The sequence below is a fragment of the Podarcis bocagei genome, assembly GCF_964188305.1.
Source record: "Podarcis bocagei genome assembly, chromosome: 11".
Taxonomy (NCBI): domain Eukaryota; kingdom Metazoa; phylum Chordata; class Lepidosauria; order Squamata; family Lacertidae; genus Podarcis; species Podarcis bocagei.
The window spans coordinates 45,411,506-45,427,747 of NC_138136.1; the positions used below are offsets into that span (position 1 = coordinate 45,411,506).

Below are 16,242 nucleotides of genomic sequence, written 5' to 3' on the forward strand. Positions count from 1 at the left end.
ATGGCCAGTGGGTTCTCTTCTCAATTCCCCCCTAAATTTCATTAGCTGGAAAAGCTGGTACCCTATGGAGTTTATACCGTGACACACACGGGTTGTGTGTGTGTGTGTTTTGTGTTGTCAAATTCTATGTGTGGCTTGGTGGCGTCCTGTCAGTCCTTTCTTTCTCCCCCTCGCCCTGATTTAAACGGTCTCAAGTTGCATCCCTGAGAGAGTCTTGTAAACATCTGGGGCTGCATCAAGACCTCACACACATCTCGCTGTCATTTTTTTTTCTTTTTTAAAAAGAAGTCATTCTCACATATATATCTCGAAAGTCATGTGTATAGCTCTCTATCCAGATTGAAGTGGATAAAGGTAGCTCTTTTTTTAGTTGTTTCGCACAGCCTGTTTCAGGATAGTTTTAAACGACTCTGTCCTGGTGGGTAGATAAATAAATAACTACCAAGACAAATGTCTCTAGATAAGCTGATTAAAAAAAAAAGATTAAAAAAATGCCTCTTGATATTGGTTGGGAATCCAGCGAATTCATTTTATTCATTGTTTTGTTCACGCATGGCCCTTTCTCACTCACTCACCTCAGGTTTATCCTCACAACAACCCTACAAAGTAGATTAGACCTAATGACAGCATGGTGAATGTGAGCAGCTTGATCCGTTTGTTTCAGGGAGTGTGTGAAGGTGTGAATACTGATCTTTCCTGGCCAAATCAGTCTACCACACTAGCCTCAGGAGACAGTCAAGGGAGAAACAGGTACACTTCTTCTTTTTTTAAGTACACTGCTACACACACACACACACACACACACACACACAACCTATAAATAGTGTGTGATTAACTCTGTGCCTCACAGCTATAGCTGGACAGAGCAGTGCCAATTTCATCCAAACAAGAAGCATAGCTAATGGGGGTCTTCTTTAAACAGAAGGCAATGTGCAGTTTTGAGAAGTGTGGACAATGTTGCATCTTGCAGAAGATAACTACCGTATAACTCTCACCAACCCATTTATTTGTGCTTAGTTGGTTAAAGCAGCTGTGCTTTTAACAACTCTTGCATTCCTCTGCTGTGGCCCCTGCCGGCTGGCTACACTTGACTCTCTGTCTGCTTTCACAGGCTTGTGTTATTTATTATCACATGTGTCAATGTGTGCAGCGGGAAATGCTTGCTCTGTTGAAGAACCACTGTATATGCCAGAGACATTGTTTAGTTCAGGCTTTGTGAAACAGTAGTGCCAGAAAGCAATCATATGACAGAGTATTCTGGGATGTCTGAGGACTGCTTCATGGGTTCCAGGAGAAGCAGGTACATATTAAATATTGTACAGTGCAGCATATTGTATTGGGGCAGTGATAAACTGGGAGTTCAGACATTGGAGACCTGGGTCCAAATGACTAGAGCAGTCATCTTCACTCAGCTTCACCTACTTTGCAGGGTTGTTGTGACACAGAAATTGGACAACCACCTTGAGATCCATGGAAATGATATTATTAATATTTCTTGTTTTCAAATATATAATAATAATATCCAACAGGCTCAAAGCATTAGGAGTCGTGACAGCTTAAGTGGTTATGCTTGTGACAAAGGTGCGGCAAGCAAACTCAGAGTTTTCTAATACTGCCTCTGAACAGAGCTGTCTAGACAACAAACCCCTTTTCATGTGTTCAGTGAATCTGCAAATGTTAGAATGGGATTGGCCAGGGTTCCTGCTCAGAGCCTTGCATACACACTCATGCCAAACAAACACGAACTGTCAGTGGCTGGCCAGTGCTGGTGCTTAGGGGCAGTGTGGCTGGTGGCATGAGCCCCTTTCACAGATCTGTGTGAACAGCCAGCCAAACCTTCTTGAGAGCTTTGTGCACAGTGAGAATGCAGTATGGTCGAGGCCATGAGCCTCTATTCTCTAAAGAATAGCTCTGCATATTCGTCCTGCTGTGTTCGTGAAAGCACATTGCAGGGCACCAGAGTTGCTCCCCAGGTGTGTGCTGGGTATGCCATTTGAGAAACTGAGCACATACAGTTGCCCCTGTTTTATGTGGTGGTAGTATTAAATTCTGCATGCTAAATATTTACTGTGTACTTGTGTCAAGCCGGCGTTGACATATGAAGCAGACCTTTGTTTTCGACTGGCTGTTATCTTTATTCATGTAGGCATCTCCTCTTACAGAGCTGGCTCATTGTGTTTACGGAAAGTGCAGTTCTTAGGGCTTGTGCTTTTCTTTTTCCTTTTTTTGCCTTTGCAGGGTTTTCTCTAGGGTATATTAGTTTTATCCTAGAGATGTTGCCATCTGTCGTCACCTTATGTTAGAAGTAGGCTGCATGTATTCTGATCAGAAGTTCCCCTCTGCTCCTTCTCTGTCTCACAACCCTAGAATTAAGATTTACCAAATGAAGCTGACAGGGCAGCCCTTTTCAAGGCAGGCTTCTTTGCGTAACTTGCAGAATTCAACCGCTGCAAGATATAGTGATGGCTGACAGCTTAAACTGCTTTGAAAAGGATTATTAGACTCATGGAGGTCTGTCAACAGCTATTAGCCATGATAGCTTAATGGAACCTCCACAAACAAGTGGAGTGTACCCCTTAGTACCAGGTGCTGGACAAACATGCTAGAGAAGGCTATTGGTTTCATGTCCTGCCTGTTCGCTTCCCAGAGCTATCTGGATAGTGTTTGGGTCAGATCCAACAGGGCAATTCTCATTCTTTCCCATTCTGAACTAGCTGCCTTCTCAGCCACAGTGCATTCTGTCTTCCTATGCATTTTGCTTTCGGAAATAGAATTTTGTTTGGTCATAATTCTGTCCTTGGAAAATAACATGGTGCCATGGTTGCCACCTGGCTCTCTGCCTCTCTGCCTCTGTAGCTTTTTAACATGACCCACAACTTGACACAGAGGTGTGTAGGGTGGTAGTACTGCCGTTGCAACCCACCTTAGATCAGGCTGTGGTGAAGGAGTAGGTCCCGACTCATGAGTTGATGACCAATGTGGGTGCAAATGGTCTGAATGCACCATTGGTCTACACTTCTCATAGGAAGATATCTGTTAGATACATCTCCCATTAAAATTAACTTGTGACTTTATGTTAACAGGAGATGTATCTAACAGAGAACCCTGCAGGCTGTTTCTCAGTGTAGCCACAGAAGAAGACCTTTGAACAGATATTCACAAAAATAAAACCCACATTTTATTTTCAGCCCTTTGGGACACATTCTCTTTTGTTTTGGGGTTCGTTTTGGATGCTCTTCAGTTGTTGTTTTTTGCATTTCTTGCTCCATGGGGCCTGTTGCAAGTAGCATTCACATGGAACATTTGCCACATGGGTAAGCAGGGATGCAGAGCACTTCAGGTGGCAGGTAATGGCTGCACCTAATGGCAGCAAATTGCCAGTTGTCCGTTTGTTTGCAATCTGAGCTTTCTACCACAGTTGCCTTTATCTTGGGAAGATGCTGAGGATGAACATAATGACAGCAGTTTAAAGATGGGTGCTTGGGAGCAAAGTTCAGAGTGATGCCGGGTGAACAAGGAGGACATAACTTGGAGCCTTATTTAAACTGATTTTCCTTGTCTGTGTATGCAGCACTAGCACAGCAGAGTTCAGGGCGGGCTACTATGTCAGTTGCTGCTTTCGCGCACATAGTGGCTAAGTATCTGTTTTGACAAGGCATGGGGCATGTGCAATGCCACCTGGGCTAATTCTTTGTGCCAATTGTGGAGTCATTTAAATGGGTCCTGACTTCACTGGGCCTGATTTCCGAGGTTATGCTTAGGGTTTCAGAGGGGGGTGGGGAGAATAAACAGAGAGTTGGGGAGAGTAACCAGCACCCGCTGATTAAAGTAGCTTCAACAAGATTCATTTCCATAGCAGGTTTGCTCTATAAATACTGTATATTAAGCACTAAATAAAGGTTTACTTTGGCAGATGTTTTCCAACTTGATTACACAGAGCTATTACCTCAGCCTTTTCTATACCTTTAGGATAATGGGAATTGGGGGTGAATTATGGTGGTTCTGTCAAAAGTCTGGGACAGCTTGCATAATTTAACATTGCTGGAGTATATCTGTCACTAGATACGCGTAGGATGGCTTGGGTTTTGTTTTATTTTCTTTGCAGTTAGAGCTTTGCCCTGAAACTTGACCACTCAGCACTCCTTCTTACCTCAGTGTTGCAGCTGCAAAGGTCTCCCTGAAAAGCTGCTCTTGAGAAGCTGATTTCCAGGAGTGAACAAAGCAGCTGTAAGTCTCTCTCTGATGATGATGACTTATAACATGTGTGAAATAATAGTTAGGAGCAAGCACTCCAACTTCACCCCAGAGACGGCCCATGAAAAGTTTGAGGATTGGGTCTCTCTCATCTGTAGTAGATTGCAAAATAGAGGACCAAATTTTGGGATGTTTGCAATTCTGTCCTAAACATGATTACTCAGAATTAAGCCCTAAAGAGTTTAATCTGTCTAACTTCTATTCTGGATAAGTTCGTGTAGGATTGCAACCCCAGTATAGGTCTAAAGATGGAAAATGTAGACCCATGTGAATTTCACAGTGATAAGCTAATGATGGGGGGGGGATAGGTGCTTGTTTTTGTAGTTGCAATCTTGGGATTGCATTAGGAATATGTTCTGCTGATCTTCCGAGCGATAGTTTTGGGGGCTTCGGGCTCCGAATAATAAAAGTTGTCAAAAGCAATTTGAAACTGGGGAGCAAAGCGAGTCAATAGCCTAAGGATGCATTACATATAAACCTTGACAGCTGCTTTTTCCTAGGGAAAAGCCTATTTGGTAGGGGACAGTTTTGAGCAGAGAGGTGCAGGGGAGGGGTGCCTAACCCATTCTCCTCCTGCCGCTTTTCTTCAGTGATTTCTCCTCTTGCCACTTTTGTACTGCACTTTTGTACTCCCCAAGCTGATACACGCACCCAGCCTGGGGGTTAAATTGTAACCCCCAGGAAGAGAAGCATCAAGGGGAGAAGGAGCTGCAGTGGGAGAAATGACAGCCACCTAAAAGGTTAAACACGCACATGCACACACTATGGCTTCACCAGTGGCAACTGTTGACAAGGTCCTTTAAGACCAGGATCCAAATCCTCACTCAGCCATGCATCTCATGGGGAAATGTGGAACATAAACACAATATTAAATAATAAATAATTTCACAAAAAGGAGGTTGCATATTCACAGGGGTATGGGCTATTGAACAGCATAGCTGTCAACTTTTCCCTTTCTTTAAGGGAAATTCCCTTATTCTGAATAGGATTCCTTGCAAGAAAAGAGAAAAGTTGGCAGCTATGTTGAACAGTGGTTTCCAAACTTCTCCTTAAAGAATCACTTTCAACTTCAGCTTGTATACTGAAGAGACGCTTCCCGCCTGCCGTGGAAGCCCTCTGTGTACTTGCAGAGGATTCTGGCACATATTGTAGGCTAGGGCTAAGAAACCAGGTGCTGCGGTACTGTACTTCCCATCATCCCTCTCCACTGGCCATGCTGGTTGGGATTGATGGGAACTAGAAGCCCCACCTCATCTGGAGGGCCACTGGTTCCTCATCCCTGTTCTTCTGCTTTGAACAAAGTTGGCTTCTGTTGCACCTACACCCGAGAACACACCCATTGTTCTCCACATGGCTGCACGAACTGTCTTTCTGGGAAGTTTGTCTGCCATTGCTCTTGTCATTGACAAACTCTGGTGGGTTCCTGAAGATCCCTAGTATTTAGTTTGAAAGCTACTGCTGTGCAGCATAATTCATGTCACGGGGGGGTTTCTTCCCAACATAGCCTGAGTCCAGCTCCTCAGTTTTAAAACCATCAAACAATAGTATGGCCGGTTTGCACTTGCTGAACAGGCTTTGCAGTGTCTGGTTACATAAAAACGTTGGTTCCTCTTGAGTCTTTGCTGGCTATTATATTAACTTGAAGGACTGTTGGAAAGGTTAAAATGGAAATAAGAATGTGACGAACAACAGGTGACCATGAGAAGGAATGAATCTTTTAGATCAGGCAGCAGTTCTTGGATGCTTTATGGGAGAAGGCTAAGTGGACAGGTCAATCCACTTGCTGAAATACTGTTACGGTGCTTCCTACACCAGAGTAGCATTCTGTTCCTGATGCAGGGATGCATCATTTAGGGTTAACCTGAGTTAACATTCTCTAAGCAATAAATGTTAAATGCAGCCTGAATGCAATAAATTAGGCATTTATTTGTTTTTTAATAGTACGTATGTCCAATTCAATATGCTTCTGCCTTCCAATCCACTTTCCATTTGCGTTGCATCTTTAGATTGTAATCCTGAGGCCAGGGACCATCTTTTCCTTTATTGGTCTTCAAGCTGCTCTGGGAGTCTTCTTCGGATGAAGAGAGGGATACAATTATTAAATAAATAAGTGTTACTTGAGTCTTCCTTCAAATTAGGACTCCTATATTATTTATAACTGGTGTTTGGATGCTCCCCTGGCTACAGCATTATTAGTGATGCAGTTATATGTCTCCTTCTAACCATTTCACTTAGAAATCACTGATTGCTACAGATTGTGTCCCAGCTTGGGATAAGGCAGGCATAGGCAAACTCCAGATGTTCTGGGACTACAACTCCCATCACCCCTAGCTAACAGGACCAGTGGGCAGGGATGATGGGAGTTGTAGTCCCAAAACATCTGGAGGGCCGAGTTTGCCTATGCCTGGGATAAGGCTTCCTTATAGTAACATAAGACTTTGAATGGAAATGCAGCAATTGGTTTTCATTGTACTAAAGCATTGCATGAATATGTTGCTCTCTTTTTTCTCTGCCATCAACACTGCTCGTCTTATTTCGAGATTGGATCTAATCTGTAAATTTGTCCATGTCGGCAATCTTGAGTATCAGTTTCCAGTCTTGCTCTGATTTTTTTTTGAAATTTAATGGGGAACTGCTTAGTTTCTTTCATTTTGAGGAAGGGAGGACTTGGCAAAACTGCTATTTGGTTATTTTCTTTCAGTAGCTCCCACATTAAGAGACAGATTTTACCTGTTGTCACGAGTAATTAAATAATTTCAACAATTTTATAAAAATAAGTGAGATAATGGCATGGTAAATTCAGAGCTAAAACCTTAAACAGAATAAAAGCAGAATGAGCAATGTGTGCTGTTTTATACTGAATGAAAATGCTTCTGTAAAATCACATTTAATGTTCCTTCAAAGTCTCATTTTGCATGTTAAACAAGTAAATTGGTTTTTCTTAGAAATAAGTCTTCACAATATTACTGTTTTTTACTTTCTAATAAAGGTTTGTTCATGTTGCTGATAGATAAACAAACAAACAAACATGACATCCAGAAAATAGAAAATTATATACGGCCTTCTAATAGATACTGCTGTTTCCTGGGTAGGGAAGTTGTTGCTTTTTATTATACCAACTGCTTTCTCATTTAAGCCTGGACCCAGGTTACATAATTTATAACCAGTGACTTACAACTGTGGGCATGTAGGATTTATGAATGCGGAAGGGATTGTATTCTTTAGTGTCTACATGACACTCTCCTGTTACCTTTACCACATTCCCATAGGGTAGACCCTCCACACACATCACCAAAGCTTTATCATAAATCTATTAAAAATATACAGTTGCAAGGAGCCTTTGTCTTCATAAATCTGATTTATAGCCACCTGCTAAAGATGACTATGAAAACATTTGGTAGGAATCACCCTGACAACCTGAGAGGAGTACAACACAAAGGCCAAAGGAGCTTGAGTGTCCCACGCTATTTCAACAGGGCTAATCTTATGGCCCTTACATAAGCAAAAAACACATGCTCTGGTGGGGATTTTGCACAGGGAGATGGAGCATCACATAGGAACATGAAGTAGGGGAAATGGGTCATGGTCCCACCAACCTCAGTCTGTCCTCAGCCAGCACCAGTACCACCCCTTACCTGCTGCCAGAAACTAGTTGGACGCAGAGGAATGCTGGAGGAACCAGCTGGGGAGCCCCCCAAGTGAAGAAGGCTCAGTGCCCAGGGAGAGGTGGTGGGATGATGATGAGAAGTCAGAGGGAGAAGACTGGGAGGAGGAGGTATCAAGAGCTGAAGAGGTTACAGGGCTTAGTGAGAGGAGAAGGTAGTTTCATGCGGCCACAGTCTCAGATTGCTTGGGGAAAACCTTGGAGAGAGGGGGACTTAAGCAGCTGTCGGGAGCCAGGGACCTTCAGACTTAGCAACTGCTTTATAGAGGAAAGACTTACCAAAGATGAGTTGCTGTGCCCATTAGGCCTGACACTCCTGTGCAGATCCTGTTTTTGCTAACTCCACTTGCTTGGTGCAATTTACCGCAGGTTTGCTCCCGTCACCTGCCTTCGTACTTACAACCAGTTTGGTGGGTGACACTGCCTGCCAGCTGTCCCCCTCCTTAATCTCATCGTCACCGTGCTGGTACAAGTTCTCAACCTCAAGAAAACTGATTATAAAAAGTGGAAACTGACAATTGCAGCTGGTCTAAGAGCTCTGGCAAAGGTTTAAAAATGGTGCCACCTGCTCAGTGATAAAGGTGGTTTCTCCACAGGTGGTTTAGGTAGACCCTCAGTGATACTGTGATGACCAGGGATGGTTAACACATCTTCAACTTTTCGTGAAGATCTGCATATCTGAGTCATCAGATATTAAAATGCCATCAGGTAAAACTTTGATATTCAGCCACTGAACTTCAAGTCACCCATTCAGCCACTGAAGGGTTGAGAAGCCAAGTGTACATGTGTCTCTCTCTTTGTGTGTATCGATCTGACGTTGCACCTTTAGCTTAGAAATAAATATTTTTGTATGCAAAGCACTCACATCTAAAGTACTTTCACTAGATTGTTTAAGCCTTTGGGAGGTAATATGTTAGGGAATTGCATTCAGTTTTTTAAACCTTTGAAACAACAAGTTTAACAAGCCCTACAAATACTGTGTAGTTTTCCATTGGCTTCATTGAAAAGTTTGATGGGGGCTATAGTCTACCTTCACTCTTGTACTTAAGGCACAACAATCTACAGTAGAGCTGGGTGATGAGAGCTTGTACTTGTAGCTCACTGTAATATGAATAACATAATTATTAACCCCAAAAATGTGTGTGGATTCACACATGTACATGAACTGGACACCCACCTACCCCTGCTTCTCAATCTATGGTGAAATGGATAAGGCAGCCTTGGATTACTTCAGTTTTGGGATCTAATTTGTTTAGGGATAACTTTTACTACAAAATCTTAAAATCTTAAACCTTTTTGCACTTACTCCCCCTCCCCCCCCCCACTTTTTTTACTTATCATGCTCCAATCTGCTTTGGAATAAATCAGGAAACATTCTAAAGCACACACAAAAAGAAAGTACAAGCCATTTCTCAGAATTCTGTATTCTCCTTCTCCAGTGGATGGGTTATTAAAGCAAGGTTAATTATATTTGGTCCAGATTTTTATTTTTATTTTTACTCAAATGTGATCTAGGAGATATGAGGACCTTTAAAATGTGACTTGGGTCACACATTTAAATAACAGCTTTACAGGCATTCTTTGCTTTTAAATTAGGTCACTGGTGTTCTTTCTTTGAACACTCTGTTCTAATTGGAACAATAAATCATTGACGATATGCAGAATAGATTCCCTTCTAAGGTGGACAACTGGACTGTGCCTTATTACTGCTCCTAACATGTGCAGTGCATTCTGTTATTGCCTGTTAAGAGACATGGTGTCAGTATGAAAGCATTGCCTTGTTTCATTGTTCAGCTAAAGCCAATCTCCTCCTGCGTTTACTTGACGTTAATTAATGAATTGAGGCATACCTTCTACATGCCTTTTGCTGGAAGAAGAGCTTAGGGTGCCCTAAGATATGTTAAATCAGGGTCATAGATGACATAAGAGATATCACACTTGCAGATAAGCATTTATGTTCTCAAGCTTAGATATTTGCAAAAGGGGGGGGAGTAGCAAATAGATTTTTCTCTTATCCATTTGCATAGGTCAAGACTTACCCATCCCATACCTACACGCAAAGGATTCTCTTTATTTCACTTCCATTGACTGATCACCGTATCATTCTGGGTTCCTCGTTCAGAAAATGTATTTCCTTTTGTTATATCACAGTCCTCTGCTTATTTACCTGGGAAGAATTCTCACTGAACTCAGTGGTGCTTATGACTGAGCAGGCATGTATAGGACTAGACTGTTAAATGTAGTTTATTAATTCTATCTCAATTTTCTCCAGCTTTTCAGTTCTTCCAACCCAGCCAGGGGCGGGGGGACTTTTCAGCTAAGCGAATTGCAAATTTGTAATACAGCCAGATTCTTCACATCCTTCTGGTTATTACTCTAATATATGCACATGACATATGTAAATAGTGCAGAAGCTAGCTATATCTAACATGTTCATACCACAGAGTTTTCAGGCATTCAGGCCGAGGCAGAGTGCGTTCATCAACTGGGTTTGCTGTATAGGCAAATCACACTGGTGGAAAGTAGTAGCCTTTGATTGTTCTTCTTCTACTTTTAGCCATTTGGATCTAGTATATTATTCAAGTCCATTTATTTTCAGTTTGTAGTGTTGATCCCTACCCTTTTATTGCATCAATCCATGAGATTATTCAAATCCTCTTAATCTAGTGTACATTTAGGAGTATGTTACATCGAAGTCAACTTGAGTTACTTCTGACTGAATTCTGCATTGGATTTGACTGTACACATCTGGACAGAGAAACGAGTGTTTCTTCTGTCCCCCACCCCAAGTGGAAACAGCTCCAGATTGCACCTGGAAAAGCTGTGTTTTCCATAATCAGAGTTGAAAGCTTGTTAAATACGGGCAATACTTATTGGTAGCTGCACACCCTAGTTGGACTTGATGGTTCTTCTCCCTATACAACTACTGGAGCTAGCGTACGTAGCTTGGTTAGAAAACTAGCTTTGATCAAGTAACACGACTGCAGGAGGGGAGGGGTAAATTTACTGACTCCTGTATGCATACACGTTTAGATCAGGCTGCTCAAATGGCTTTTGAAATGTGAGCAGATTTGTCCTCACATGTCAGATGTTGTGGTGCAAGACCCAGAGGTGGACTTAGCCTATAAAAGAAAACAGGCTTTTAGTGCTGGAGGTGCAGCTCCCTGGAATTATTTACCTGACAAAATCAGGCAGGCACCTAGCATGTTGCTGTTTAGGCACCTACTGAAGACATTTCTGCTTAGAAAGGCTTTCTCCAAGGTGAAAACCAGTCATTAATGGAAGATAAATTTTATAGCTAATGAGATGGTTTTGTTGCCTTTAAAGCTTGTGTGGATGGGTTTATCCTTTTTAGTGTTGGATTGATATTATTGTTTTTAGGGACTGTGTTTTTTATTTTCTATACTGTACACTGCCTTGATGTTTTTAAGCTATGAAGCGGTTTATAAGTGTGTTTAATAGGTAATGAATAAATATTTGTCTACCCTGATGTAAAATTGATACATGTTTGTTGCATAGCCTTGAGTGGCTTTCCAAGCCCTGTTCATGCAGCAGCAAATAGACATGTTTTCTGTTTACCATTCTGCTGGGTGGTAAATCAGAAACAAAAGCATGGGACAATGGATTGGGATAGGGTCACTGAGTAGCTATAGGCCAAGAAAACTACATGTTGTAGCCATGGTGTTGGTGTTAAGAAGCCTATTTTCACATCCCCACCTCCCAGATGTTCTAATGATAAGTGTTGGCAGAACATTGTCACGGTATAAACCTGTGAATTCCTCTGGAGTTGTTGTGGATATTTAGTTAATCTACAGTGATTAGTATATTGGAAAGCTTCTTTTTGGACTTAATTTTTGTTATAGGAAAGAGGAGTTCTGTTCACATGCTGAGATCTTAGATGCATCAGGTTTCCAGTGGAAATATCATTGTTTCCTCTTTGCTTCACTTTCTAATCTATCTTCTCTTCTTCAGCCTATCCAGAATTCTCTTTCTGAGGTTTCCTGGCATTTACTCTTGGCTGATGGTTGGCGCAGTCCTTATTTCATCCTTTTAAGGGGACCACATAATTAGACTGTTATCAGTCACTTGCTTGTCTCAATAGAAGTTTCTATAGGGATTGGGGAATTTTCAGCACCTCTTCAAACTATATTTTCCAGGATTCTTGGGCCATGACAGTTTAAGTAACAGAAGCCTATGCACACTTTGGATATAGATAAATGCTCAGTTTCGAGAAATCGTTTCAGAGCTAATCACTATCCTTTAAAAAACAACAACCAACCATTCTGAATAATTGAGTGTTACCATCAAACATCACCACCCCACTGATGCAGGCATCTTCAACCTTTTCAGACCCAGGACCTACTTTTTACCCAAACATGCACTTGGGGGATCCATTTCTTAATCATTTACTATATATTTGCATGGTGCTCGTGCTCCTCTTGTGACCCACATTGGATCAGACCACAGACCACTAGTGGATCCTGACCCACAAGTTGAAAACCAGTGCTCTAATGAATTTGTTATGACTTGCATTTTTCGCATTCAAATGCTACATTTTTAGGTGTATGCATGTGTGAAGAGTGGGAATGAGGAAGAATTTTGATTTAGCATTTAAATGCGAACCTAACACAAGCCACACTCTTCACAACAATATGCAAACTTCACACTTCTCCAAATTTTGCAGTGCAGAATTTCTCCAGACAAGCAATATGTACCGAAATGCATGTAATAGGTTGACATGAGCACATAAAGGCATATATTAGTGAAACTAACATATAAAAAATGCCTTATATTCAGGGAAATGGCTTTACAAACCTATCTATGTTAGGCAAAAATGTGTCTATAAGGAGAAATGTTGGTTAATTTTCATGCAGTAAAATGCTGGTTAATTTTCATGAGGACTAAAAAATACCACATAATTTCATTTCCCAAGGTTAGAAAAATCAAAAAATCAAAATTGTCAGATCCATCCACCCCTAGTGAAGAAGACTACAATTCATAGCCATTTTAAATGGCTGAGAAGAACCTCGGAATGTGTTGCTACTTCTGGTTAAATTGTCCAACTTAGCCTTGCAACTTGAAATATATACTTTGTGAATGTGTTAAGCTAGCTTTTAAAAAATGGTGAGACTTTGTAACAGGGCTGGGGAACCTGTGACCCCTCTGAAGTTGCTAGACTAGGCTTTCTTCATCCCTGACAATTGGCCATGCTTGTAGTTGGAGTTGAAGAACATCTGGAACTCTAAGGCTCACTACCTTTGCTTTCTAGAAACGAATTAAGTAAAGCAAACGAAAGAAATGTTATGATAATTCAGCATGTTATATGCTTCCCTGAGCTACTCTGCAATTAAACTCAGACATTTCAAATACTGAGGTGAAATATTACCTTATGCCTTTTAGTTAATATTAAGATATTATATACACTCGTTCAAAAGTAGTGTCCACAACTTTTGTGTTGTGCATAGAAATTGGCAAGTTGAGAGAGAGAAACTTCAGTGTATCCTGCCAAACACAGAAGCCTGCGAGATGCCAAAATAACAATGTTTGACATAGCCTTGTCCAGTTCTGGCACTAAGTGATGATATTTCAGCATGGCGGAGGTTGGAATTGGTTTGGAAACTGTGCTGAGGGGGAAGGCAGGCACAGTTCAGCCCCCAGCTAAATCCTTTCTTAGGCAGCATGCTAGGGGAAGTTGCACAGGCTTAAAATCTGTTGGCCTACTTATTTTATTGGCTCTCAATACAGCTTACAAAAATTAAAGTAAAACATAATGGCACAACTGAAGATATCAGGAATGCCTTCAATTTAAGTTACAACTTTTAACACACAGAGAGAGAGAGGGCGCTAGTGCACAAATTCATTTCTCCCTTTACTTGATTCTTCAGTGCCCGATGACTCTCGGTTAATGTGTGAATTGTCTCAACTGAAAAGTATTATTTGAGATGAGATTCAAGTACAGTGGTACCTCTGGTTACGTACTTAATTCGTTCCGGAGGTCCGTTCTTAACATACTGAAAGAGAATCTCCACCCCCATCGTTCAGCCTGGACACTGAGATCCAGCGCCGAGGGCCTTCTGGCGGTTCCCTCATTGCGAGAAGTGAGGTTACAGGGAACCAGACAGAGGGCCTTCTCGGTAGTGGCGCCCACCCCGTGAACACCCTCCCTTCAGATGTGAAGGAAATAAGCAGCTATCTTCTCTTTAAAAGACTTCTCAAGGCAGCCCTGTTTAGGGAAGTTTTTAATATTTGATGCTATATTGCTTTTTCTGGCTGGGGAAACTCAGCCAGATGGGCGGGGTATAAATAAATTATTATTATTATTATTATTATTATTATTATTATTATTATTATTAACCTGAAATTGTTCTTAACCTGAAGCACGACTTTAACTAATGGGGCCTCCCACTGCTGTTGCGCCGCCGACGCACAATTTCTGTTCTCATCCTGAAGCAAAGTTTTTAATCTGAGGTACTATTTCTGGGTTAGCAGAGTCTGTAACCTGAAGCGTCTGTAACCTGAAGCGTATGTAATCTCAGGTACCACTGTATAAAAAATAGGGAAAAACAGATTGCAGTCTGCTCCAATGACCAGCAATTTCTGTGTCCCTTCCATGGAGAACTGTCATATAGACATAGCCTCCACTACTGGGCTAAACAATCTGACAAAGGTGACTGAATAACTTTACAATCCCCACCCCAACCCCCTTTTCAAATCTCCGTAGAAGTGAAGTGCTGCCCTTTAAGATACCTATTTCACATGAGTTTTTGGTTCAAAAATGTGTGGTATGCAAGAAAAGGAATGAATTAATAACATCTTCCTGGTAGTTACCTTCCCTTGGGCAGCTGTTGTTTTCTCTTTATGCTTTCCAGAGAGAATATTGCAAAGTCATGTTGTGTCATCAGAAAGAAATAAAATAAAATTCAGTTCTGCCCAGTATATTTTTTGGCTGTGGCGTGGAAGCATCTTTCTAGGCACGTACGCATGCATTTAGCCAAATGTTTTTGGCATACGTGCATTCATCTGGAGAGCCAGTCATCTGTGGCCATGTCGTATGGTGGACTTGATCCTATCACAACCTTTTCTGATCGGGTTCTGATCAGTGGTGTGTATGTGGTAGAAATTGTTTTGCCATGCAGCCAGATGAAACTTATTGGACCAGATGCCAAGTAGTATAGGCTTCCTGTTAACCACAGTTAAAAGACTGGGAGTGCACTGTAGCAGTGCACCAATCTGATCATGCAGATTGATCTTCTTGGGAGTAATGTGTAACCCACCTGCACACCTGTATGCCACCATCAAGGTATTGGGTACTAAGGAGGAGGAGGAGGAAGAGGAGTTTGGACTTGATATCCTGCCTTTCACTCCCCTTTAGGAGTCTCAAAGCAGCTAACAATCTCCTTTCCCTTCCTCCCCCACAACAAAGACTCTGTGAGGTGAGTGAGACTGAGAGGCTTCAGAGAAGTGTGACTAGCCCAAGGTCACCCAGCAGCTGCATGTGGAGGAGTGGGGAAGTGAACCCAGTTCACCAGATTATGAGTCCACCACTCTTAATTTCTACACCACGCTGGCTCTCTTTATGCAACATTTCATTGTCAAAATTAGACAGCCCTTGAAGCACTGAGAATCTATGCCTCTTATGGATGGAATTGTCTCTTTTTAAAGGTAAAGGTAAAGGACCCCTGACAGTTAAGTCCAGTCGCAGATGACTCTGGGGTTGCGGCGCTCATCTTGCTTTACAGGCCGAGGGAGCTGGCATTTGTCTGCAGACAGTTTTTCCAGGTCATGTGGCCGGCATGACTAAGGCACTTCTGGCACAACGGAACACCGAAACCAGAGCAGTGCACAGAAATGCCATTTACGTTCCCGCCAGATTTATCCCACCTATTTATCTACTTGCACTTTTTGGCATGCTTTCGAACTGCTAGGTTGACATGATCTGGGACCGAGCAATGGGAGCTCACTCCGTTGTGGGGATTCGAACCACTGACCTTCTGATTGGCAAGCCCAAGAGGCTCAGTGGTTTAGACCACAGCACCACCCACATCATTTTTGTACTCCATTTTAATTTTACCATATGTTGATCCATAAATCCATTCTGCCTGATTTCTGCATAAATCTGCATTTAAAAAAACAACAACCAACCACCATGAAAAGTAATATTTAGATACACACCTCAATAATATTGAAATAAGTATATTATCTTAATGTATGCATTTCTTTGAGCTGAAAACTCTGTTGCAAAATTCAGATAAGTGTGAAATCTGAAGGAGAATAGCATCCTCATCTATGCATTAGACTGGGACTTGTGAATTTGGTTACTTCCT

General features: G+C 41.8%; 2 protein-coding genes across 3 annotated transcripts in view; both read left to right on the forward strand.

Annotated features, from left to right (window-relative positions):
* The window catches only part of LOC308597188 (uncharacterized protein C5orf34 homolog), a 490,376-nt gene that overhangs the window by 122,475 nt on the left and 351,659 nt on the right, over positions 1-16,242 (forward strand). The gene's annotated exons all lie outside the window — the stretch shown is intronic.
* Positions 1-16,242, forward strand: part of FGF10 (fibroblast growth factor 10) — an 83,688-nt gene that overhangs the window by 2,846 nt on the left and 64,600 nt on the right. The gene's annotated exons all lie outside the window — the stretch shown is intronic.